This window comes from Vitis riparia, chromosome 18 (genome assembly GCF_004353265.1).
Source record: "Vitis riparia cultivar Riparia Gloire de Montpellier isolate 1030 chromosome 18, EGFV_Vit.rip_1.0, whole genome shotgun sequence".
Classification (NCBI taxonomy): domain Eukaryota; kingdom Viridiplantae; phylum Streptophyta; class Magnoliopsida; order Vitales; family Vitaceae; genus Vitis; species Vitis riparia.
The window spans coordinates 19074522-19085484 of record NC_048448.1 but is presented as its reverse complement, the minus strand read 5'-3'; the positions used below and the strand labels follow the sequence as shown (position 1 = coordinate 19085484).

At 30.6% G+C, this 10963-nt stretch overlaps 1 pseudogene; it reads right to left on the bottom strand.

The window, feature by feature from the left end:
* Positions 1-7573: 7573 nt before the first annotated feature.
* Positions 7574-10388, bottom strand: LOC117905505 (annotated as a pseudogene).
* Positions 10389-10963: the final 575 nt, after the last annotated feature.

Sequence of the window (10963 nt, the reverse complement as noted above, 5' to 3'; positions counted from 1 at the left end):
AGTTAGTAACTACCCCATTGATTAGGTATTTCCAATCCTTATATAATTAGGCAATGAGCGTCAGTGACTACCCTATTAACTAGTTTTCCAATTTTCATACGATCAGACAATGGGGGCCAACAACATAACCCCTATTGACTATGGGAAAATATCATAATATATAGTTGAAGTGATATTTTTCACAATATAAATATTATTCACATGGTAAAATACTTTCCTAGATTTTCAGGAAAATAACATTTCAGAAAATATTTAAAGGTGATATTTTCTTACTTGGTAAAAGTTCAACCGAGCAAGAAAATTGATTAAACTTAGGATTCATCTAATAAAATAAAATGAATCTTATTAATATAAATCTATTTTAACCTAACTAAAATTTTATATCACATGCTACTAACTAATTCCTGCAATAATTAAATTTAAATTTAAGAATTTATTCTCTTCTTCTTCATACATTATCGTGAGTACTAAATCAACATATATATTTTTTCAATTATCTTAATTAATAATTTCTCAACTATACACTGCATATTGTATTTTTTTCCTATATTTCTTTATTATTCATATTCATATTTTATTCACATTGAATTTCCCTTTTGTATTGCATTTTTTTTTTACTAAACAACTAAAATGATTTATTTATCATTATATTTTTCTTCAAAACCTTACTTCTTAAATTTGTAGAATTCTCGTTCAAACTTCATACTATCTTTATTTCAAAATTGCATTGTATATAAATTTCTTCCAAATAATAGTAAAAACTCTCATACTCATAAAACTTTGTTTTTGTCTAAGGTTAAATCAAAGACTGCATTCATCGTACTATCATTAATTTTTTATTTTTTTGACTTCCTAACCCTTTACTTATTAGATGAATGATATATATATATATATATATATATATATATATATATCTAGAAAATATCTTATCATTAACATATATCTTAAGAAAAAAATTCAAAAGAAGAACAAGAATAGATTCCATGAAAAACTTACCTTAGATTTTACTCTATAGATAATAAAAAATAACTGATGGTGAAATCAATTTCAACTTTATCTCTTTGTTCTTTTCTTTTTTCTTTTTTATCTCTTTGTCTATCTCTCTAGAGGTTATTTTTTTTTCTCTTCTCCAAATTCTTTAGATTTGTTAAATATTATTTCTTTATTTATTATTATTTTAACTTAAAACTTCCCGAAAATGGTTTAAAAATTTGTAACTTTCCCATCATGTTTTAAAATTGTAACTTTTTAAAAATAAAAAATAAAATAAAGTATCATTTTCTTTATTCTTATCCTTGTGGTTATGATTATTCCATGAAAACTAAATTAAGGATATTAAATTTCCCCTCCTAAAAAAATTTAGTCCTCTAAACTTAGCATACCTGAAATCAGAAAAAGATATGGAAACTTTTCTCTCATCTCATTTTCAAGTTCCTAAGTTGCCTCTCATTTAGATTGATTACTCCATTGAGCTTTAACTAATTTGACTGTTGCATGATGGAACACCTTATCCATCATGTTAACAATCCGAATTGGAACTTCCTTGTATGAAAGATTTTTTGCTAACTAAATCAATTCAAATTCCACAACATGTGAGGGATCATGAACATACTTTCTTAAAGCTGATATGTGAAACGCATTATGAACCTTTTCCAAACTTGGAAGTAAAGCCACCCTATATGCGAAGGTGCCAACTTTCTCCAAAATTTCAAATGGTCCCACAAACCTAGGACTAAGTTTTCCTTTCAAACCAAACCTTATAATTGACTTCATAGGTATTACTTTGAGAAACACATGATCACCAATCTAGAACTCCAAATTTTGCCTTCTATTATTAGCATTACCCTTTTGTTTACTCTAAGTTGTTTTCAATCTCTCTTATTAAAGCAATTTTTTTAAAAGTTGCTTGTTTTAATTTTGCTCCCAAATTTTTTTGCTTACCCACCTTATCCCAGCAAACAAGGGACCTACACTTTTGTTCATACATAGCTTCAAAAGGTGCCATACCAATACTACTTTGAAAACTATTGTTGTAAGCAAACTCCAATAATGGTAAATGGTCGTCCCAATTACCTCCAAAATCTAAAATACATACATAGACCCTCAATTTTGTCATTTTAACAATTGTTGTATTAGGTGTTCTTTCAATACTCCACAAGAGTTCTTTAGTGGCCCATTGCTACTCATATGAGTTATCTTTTTAAGTCACCTTAGAGACTCTGATCGAGGGATTTATCTAACCCCTCATTGTGATCCTTGGAAACTTTGAGTTAGATTTAGGATTTTCCTTTTTTTTTTTTTAGAATAGTTCATTTAGATATATTTTTAGGACACTTAGAGACATCCTAAGACACCTAAGGACTTTTCTGATCACCCTAGGTCACTTAGGCACTTTTCCTGATCATCTTAGGTCACTTAGACACTTTTCTGATCACCCATACCTACTTAGCTTCACTTGGGCCCATTTAGGCACATCCGAACCATTTAGGTGCACTTGTCCCATTTAGACATACCCTAACTCATTTAGACATACTTGGCCCATTTATGATCACTTTGACCCATTTAGGCACATTTGGTCCATTTATGATCACCTTGGCCCATTTAAGTACATTTGGCCCATTTAGGATCACACTGACCCATTTAGGCACACCTAGCCTAGTTAGATATACACTAACCCATTTATACATATTTGGCCCATTTATGATCACTATGACCTACTTAGGTTCACTTAGGCCTACTTATGCAAGCCTTAGCCCATTTTGGTCACTTAGGCCCATTTAGGAACATCTTGGCCCCTTTAGGCACATCTAGCTCATTTAGGCATATTCGGCCCATTTAGGCACATTAGGCCCATTTAGGACCACCTTGGACCATTTAGGCACATTTGGTCCATTTAGGATTACCCTAACCTGTTTAGGCACATGTGACCCATTTAGGATCCTCTTGGCCCATCTAGACACATATGACCCAGTTAGGATCACCCTATCCCATTTAAGCACATATGACCCATTTTGGATCACCTTGGCCCATTTAGGGCCATCTAGTCTATTTAGTTCACCTTGACCCATTTAGGAACATCCTGGCCCACTTAGGTTACCTGTTGACTCATTTTTTTTGTATAGCTTGTGTGATTTAATGACTCAAACTTCTTTGCATGACACATTTTCTTTTTGTTATTATCAATTACTTATTTATTTTTATTTATTATATTGTTATTTATTTATTTATTATTTACTTATTTATTTATTATTATTTTATCATTTTCTATTTTTTATATTATTATTCATTTGTTCAATTTAATTTAATTTTTATATTTTTGTAGGGAAGTTTACCCAAGAAAGATGTGGAAAACAAGAGTTACCAAAATGAAAAAGGATGACAAAGACAAGAAAGAGTAAAACTAACCAAGAGAAGAAGGGACTGAGAGTTGCATTATGAAAGTATAGAGAACACATTTTGGGAATTTTATTAAAGAGAGAGTCAATGGAGGTGGAAAACAAGAATCACCAAAATGAAAAAGAAAGACAAAGCAAGAGAGGGTAAAACTTAGCAAGAGAAGAGAAGATTGAGGACTGCATTATGAAAGTATGGAGATAGGAGAAAGAGGGGATAACATTTTAAGAAAAAAGATATTCAACGTGGTAGGAAGGAATATGTAGCATATTAAGAAAATAAGATTGCTTCAATAATTACATATCTTCACACTGCGTTTCCTAGGCTAATCATTCTTAGAGATATACATCCTCGACATTTCTACATGGACCAAGATTTGTGTGCTAAGCTCTTTGATTTTATGTTATCTATGACACTCTTGAGGGCAAAACACAAGTACAAAGTTTACATGTTTGTGGGACTATAGGATATTTACCATATGAAGTATGGTAGTTGAGAGTGTATTTAGAGAAGAATGATGTTTTTGGCTTTAGCTTGCTTTTATTCTACCTTCTAATGGGAAAGCACTATCGTGAATTAGTTGTGTCCAAAGGTTTCATGGACACTCTAGAGGTGGATTATCCAATGGACTGCATACAATCCTATATCAAAAATCATGGAATTAATGGGATTGTTGATCCGACAATTCTAGCTAAGGGAGGAGTCCACCACCATCATCAATTCAAAGCAGTATTCCAATTTAGTCTCAATTGTCGTAGAACAAATCCAAATAAAAGGCCAATTATGTTGGAAGTAGCAAAACAACTTAGACGAATTCAAAGGTATGTTTGTTCACTTCTTAATTTTTTATTTATTTAAAATGATTCATAAATTAATTAGAATTTTTACTATCTACTCAATTTCATTTCTAATGACCATGTAATTTAGCCCATCTGATTAAATATTTTTATAAATTATTTCATTTTAATATCATTTAAATAATATATATATATAAACTTTTATTTTCCATTTTTTAAAAAATATTTATAAGTTTGTTTGTTTTTATTTTATTTTCTATTTAAATTTTGATATATAATAATAATAATAATAATAATAATAATAATAATTTAAAAAAATATTTGGGGATAAAATTGTACAAACTCAAAGTTATTGGAATCTAATCTAACTATCTAACTATCTAACCACCTAGCCTAACACAAATTAAACTTAATTTCGGAAAAAATTAATATTGGATTAAGGTTGAGATAAATTAAGTTGTAGGGATAAAATATCAAGGCCCAATATATACTACCTATAAAAGTACTAGGTGTTTGTCAACTTTTTCTTTCCAAAATTATCCTTAATCACCAAACAAAAGTAATTAATTAATATTAATTTAATATGATTTATATCCGTTTTACATTTTATAATTTATTATATAACGGTTTATCCTTCTATTAATAAAAAACCCTTAATTTTATTTTATGGTAAAGTTTCTCCAAAATTCTTCTTTTTTCAAGGCTTGGTTTGATATCATGCTTACAACTGGATGGAGATAAAGGTTTGTTGTTTCTCTTATATAGCTTTTGATTTTGGAATTTGTTTTTTGAAAAGCTAACTGTAGACCTCGCATTTCGGCTCATGCGTTTCCCACTCGATGGCAAGCTCGATTTTTATTTGAAAAATGATTTTTATTTATTCAAAAATGACTTGGAGTCGCCACTTATTTTTGTTTTATTTTAAAAGGGTAAACAAAATAAGAAAGAAAACCCTAAGTGTGACTCTTTATTTTGGAAAAGGTGATTTACGAAAAACCGGATTGGGTTCGGGGGTCAGGTTACTTATCGAGAAGGTACGGTAAAGACTGTAGCACCCCTCTAAGTCCCTAAAGTCGGGTCTCTACAAATAAAATGAAGCTGACATGACAATCAGCAAGAAAATCAATGAATACCCAGAGCGAATCATGCTCATACGAGAGTCAGAAAATGCATATAGACTAACCAGAGTGAGAATGAGTACGTACCTGGGCAATGAACCGTCATGCGCCATCAAGAGAGGGGGCTAGTGCACAATTAAAGAATAATCTCATGCATGTCATAGAGCAAAACAAATCAATCATGTATGATAATCAAATCAAACAATCAGTGGATTTTTTTTTAAAAAAATAAAATAAATAAAATGATAATAATAAGTAAGTAATGGAATAAATGCGAGAATTAAAATATTAGGAATTGAGGATTAAGTTTGGAAATTGGAAAATTGGGATTTCAGATGACTAAATTTGAAAATCGAAAATTTGAAGAATTATTTAAAGACGAAATTTTAAGTGAATAAATGAATGGAATAATAATAATGATGAAATAATAATGATCGGATAAATAATTGCGGAAGTTAGAATATCGGAAATTGGAAATTGAACTTAAGGCTTGGAGATTTAAAGAATTATTAGAGATGGAATTTTAAGTGAAATGAAGAAGTGAGTAAATAAATGAATGGAACAATAATATTGACGAAATAATAATGATTAGGTAAATAAATGCGGAAAATAGAATTTTGGAGATTGGAGATTGAGTTTAGAGATTGAAAATTTAAGAAATTATTTAGAGATGAGATTTTAAATATATGAATAAGTGAATGAATAAATAAATGGGATGATAATAATAATAACAAAAATAATCACTAAGCAATTGAATGTGAATAGTGAAATTTTTCTTGATATTGGAAATTAGATTTGGAAGTCAGATTTTTGAAGCATTGTTTAAAGACGAAAATTTTAAAAGAATTAAATACATAAATATGGAATAATAATAATAACAAAATAATATTTAAATGAATGAACGTGAATAGTGGAATTTTTTAGATTAAAAATTAAATTTGGAAGTCAGATTTTAGAAGAATTGAATTTTAATGATTAGAATTTTTAAAGGAAATAAACAAATAAATAAATGAAATAATGATAATAACAACAAAAATAATATTTAAACGAATGAACGTGAACAGTGGAATTTTTGAGGTTGAAAGTTAAATTTGGAAGTCAGATTTTTTAAGAATTGAACTTTAATGATTGAAAAAAATTTATTTTATTTTTTTAAAAATAAATAAATAAATAGATATGAAATAATAATAATGACGGAAACAATAAAGATTAAATAAGTGGATGTAAAACTTGGAATTTTTTAAATTGAAAATTAAATTCGGAAGTTCAATTTTTGAAAAAAAAAATTATTTAAAGATTGAATTTTTAAAAAAATTACGTCCAAAGTCGGAGTTTTGAAGAACTAAAAAAACGGAATGAAAAAAAAAATTGAAAACCGAAACTTTAAGAGTCTTGATTCTGACATGTAGGATAATAAAATAAAATAAAAGGAATGGGGCATGCAAAAGTGGCCGTGTATGGGCTGCCCAACAACTTTCCTTGGAAAATCCCACTTAGAAAACCAATATATAAAAAAATAATACATGGTAGGTTGACCTAGAAATATAACCTATTGCATAGTCCTCGTATATAAATCAACGTGTGGCTGGTGGCATTCTTCTCACCCTTCTTATCAAAGCCATAGGCAATGGCAGTTGCAATGAGACCATTGAAAATACACACTCCATCAATGCCAGCAATGATGTCTTTCCGAAATGTGGAATTTTAGCAAACGAACACCATGGTGCTCCGTTTTGGGTGTAGCACATGCAAAGGTTCTCAAGCTGGTGTAGGGATGTGTCTCCATTATCAGTAAGAAAATGAGTTTAGTGGGTGTTGGGAGATGAAGACTTAGAGAGAGAAAGGGAATTGGTGGTGTAGTTAGGGAAGGTGGTGAGTGAAAGATGAGATGGGTTAAGGGAAAGGTGATAGAAGTTAGTGGTTTTGGATAGGATTACGGGTAGTGTGAGAAATGGGTGTGGTGGTTAAAGAGAGAAAGTTGGGTATGAAGAAAATGGGGTGGAAGGGTGGCCAGTTTTGCATGGTTCTCATGCACATGGATGGGTGAATTTTGAGTTTTAAGGAAGGCTTCGAATGAGTTTTGGGCTGCCATGCATGCATAGAGTTTCATGGATATCTAGCCAAGGCGTGCTGTTGGAGGAATCTGCGCATGAATCAAGGCATTCATCTCACTGTGATGTTCATGATGCACCACGTTCATTTTGGCGTAAGTGAACCAAACACCCCTGTTGGAAGTTCTCTAAGCCATCCCTCCGTCATCCTTGCTTAAACAATAAACATCAATTCCACAAGGCGGAACTCCTTTGTTTGACTGGTTCTGGGCATGCTCTTGGCTATGGGCACGATTTAATCACCTCCTCTAAGAACTGCATCTGCGTGAAAGACCACATCACAGACTTCAAAGCAAATGTCTCTCGTGTTCTTCCTCAGCCAATACACCCGCCTTTGTCAACCACTGTGACTCAGCAGCAACAGAATTCTTAATTTCATCAAAATGCCGAGCTCCCTTACACATATCAACCACCATGTTAGGGTCTGTGGTCCCAGTTCCAGAACACCAGATTTTCTTTACAAGATCTTTGCCACAAACGAACTCCTCAGACAAGGTCTCAGATCGAGCTTTGAGTACCCACCTTGGATCAAGACAACTAGCATCAATAGTCCCTGTAATACCTTCTTCCGAAGGTTGGGCTCTCACATAGAGACGGTCATGCTTGTTAGAGGACCTGCTCATCATGGCTCTACAGGGCTTCTAAAAAATAGTCTCACGAGAAGACGCAACAGGGTCAGACCTAACAATTTCAGCACCACCCATGAAATTATCCCGTAGACCCTTCAAACAGATCTCCAGGTGGAGTTCACCAGCGCCATCAATGATGCTTCCCAAGGTTTTTCAATAGCATAAAACACCATAGGGTCTGATTTAGCCAACACTTCGAACCTTCAACTAGTTGAGGAAGGCCAGATGCAACTTTGCACTGAATGCTCCCTCGAGCAAAAATAGTTGGATCTCACAAAACCTCCACCTTTGTTTAGCCTCCTCTCCCAGAAAAGAAACTCCTCTCGCTTCCGCCCCCCCCCCCCTCCTCCCTAAAATACCCCTCTGCCTACCCTTATCAGCTCCTTTCTTATTTCTCCCTTCCTTAGCAAGCCACTACCAACTCCACTATTCCTCCACTAAGTAAGAATGGCGTCCCTGACCACCAGAATGGCCTCTTTGATGCCACGTAGGCGCCACATCATTAAAAAATATATTTTTTTCGTCATTATAGTGAAAGCCGCAGTTGGGAAACGTGGCTTCATTTTTGTACTAAAGCTGCAATTGGGAAACACGGCTTCATTTTTGCACTAAAGCCGCAGTTGAGAAATGCGACTTCATTTTTGTACTAAAACCGCAGTTGGCAAACGCGACTTCATTTTTGTACTAAAGCCGCAGTTGCCAAACGCGGCTTCATTTTTTAACTAAAGCCGCGGTTGGCAACTGCGGCTTTAGTTAATTTTTATTTAAATTTAAAATTTAATTAAAAAATTATTAAATTACAATTTATGAATGAAATTTAAAAATATACTTAAACAATAAATTATTTATATTTAAATTTTAAATTCTAGTATTACTTCAACAAACATAAATTGATAAATAGAAGATATTATAAATGAATGTTTTATTTATCAATAAATTAATAATCTTAAAATAATAAATTTATATAACATATAAATAATATATTAAATTGTATAATTTATTAATTTAAGATATTTAATTTGTTAATTTTTAAGATATTAATTTATTTATATTATGATAAATTATCTTTATCGAAATAATAGTATAGTAGTTAATAACTAAGATTTCAATTATAATATTTTTTTTTTACTTTCAAATTTAATTAAAAACTATAAAAACAACAATTTATGATTGAAAATTTAAAAATATACTTAAATAAAAAATTATTTTTATTTAAACTTAAAAATCTAGTATTATTTCAACAAACATAAATTGATAAATAGAAGATATTATAAATGAATATTTGATTTATTAATAAATTAATAATCTTAAAATAATAAACTTATATAACATATAAATAATATATAAAATTGTATAATTTATTAATTTAAGATATTTAATTTGTTAATTTTTAAGATATTAATTTATTTATATTATGATAAATTTATATTTATCGAAATAATAGTATAGTAGTTAATAACTGAGATTTCAATTATAATATTTTTTTTTACTTTCCAATTTAATTAAAAACTATTAAATCACAATTTATGATTGAAATTTTAAAAATATACTTAAATAAAAAATTATTTATATTTAAACTTAAAAATCTAGTATTACTTCAACAAACATAAATTAATAAATAAAAGATATTATAAATGAATGTTTTATTTATTAATAAATTAATAATCTTAAAATAATAAATTTATATAACATATAAATAATATATAAAATTGTATAATTTATTAATTTAAGATATTTAATTTGTTAATTTTTAAGATATTAATTTATTTGTATTATGACAAATTTATCTTTAACAAAATAATAACATACTCTTAAGCCGTAGTTGTCAGATATAGATTTTTTTACAATAATCAAATCAAAGCTTATGGTTTAGAGAAAAAGTAAAAAAACCCATCAATAATAATAATAATATATGAGAGGCCTAAAAAAAATTATCTTTATAAACCCAACAAAAGTGAGAATAAAACCCATAAAACTTCTTCAAATTCTTGTAATGGTAGAAGATAAAAGTTAGTGTGAACCCCTTAAAAGGACCAATGTTTTTTTTTCTATTATTATTATTTATGGGATTTGGCTGGGACCACCCGAGAGATGGAGAGCTTTATTGGTAGGATGGGGGGGACCCCTTTCTGCAAGGAGAGCAGCTTCACAGACATGCCAAAGAGAGACTTTTGGGCCAAAATGGCCCACTTTTTAAACTTAAAGTTGACAACGGCCTGATTTTGAAACTATTGTTCAAAATAGCCCTTTGAAGCCACATCAGCCCATAAAAGCAATATTTTATATCCTTTTTACTTTACCTTTTCTCCAGCCATCCCTGTGCTCTCTATTCTCTCCCATTCTGCTATCTCTCTGTGCGATTTTTTTTTGTAAACCCTAGCCCCACCAGTGGGCCACTAAAAAAGACGGTGGAGCTCCAAAAAAGTTTAAGGTGAGTCCTAATCTTCTTTTTGGCTTATATAAAGTTTTTGACACTTTCCAATTTTTTTTCCCATCTCAAAATCTCGGTTTTTAGAATTTTTTTTTCCATTGTTGTGAATGATTGGTTAGGGAGTGTGGTTATGGCGAATTCCAGTTAAATCCCATTGTTATTGTAAAATTTATTCCTCAAATCATTCTAGTGATGTTCACATTTCTAACTAGACATTAAACACTTTTGTGAAAGATTGTGTCAATATCGTTTCATCTCCTCTGCATTCAGGAGAATCTATGCTGTATTCTTTGTTATCTACTTGGCATTGAGTGTCACCGTCTTGGTTGCTAAGGTTTTGGATTAATTGCATATAGGCACATATGATTGGGGATGCCCTCAGCTACTTTATATCACACTTGAGAGAAGAGTCACATTTGTTGTTTCTAAATTGTATTTAGATGATGGTAGGAGCATTCTAGCTGATTGAATATGCAATGCTTTA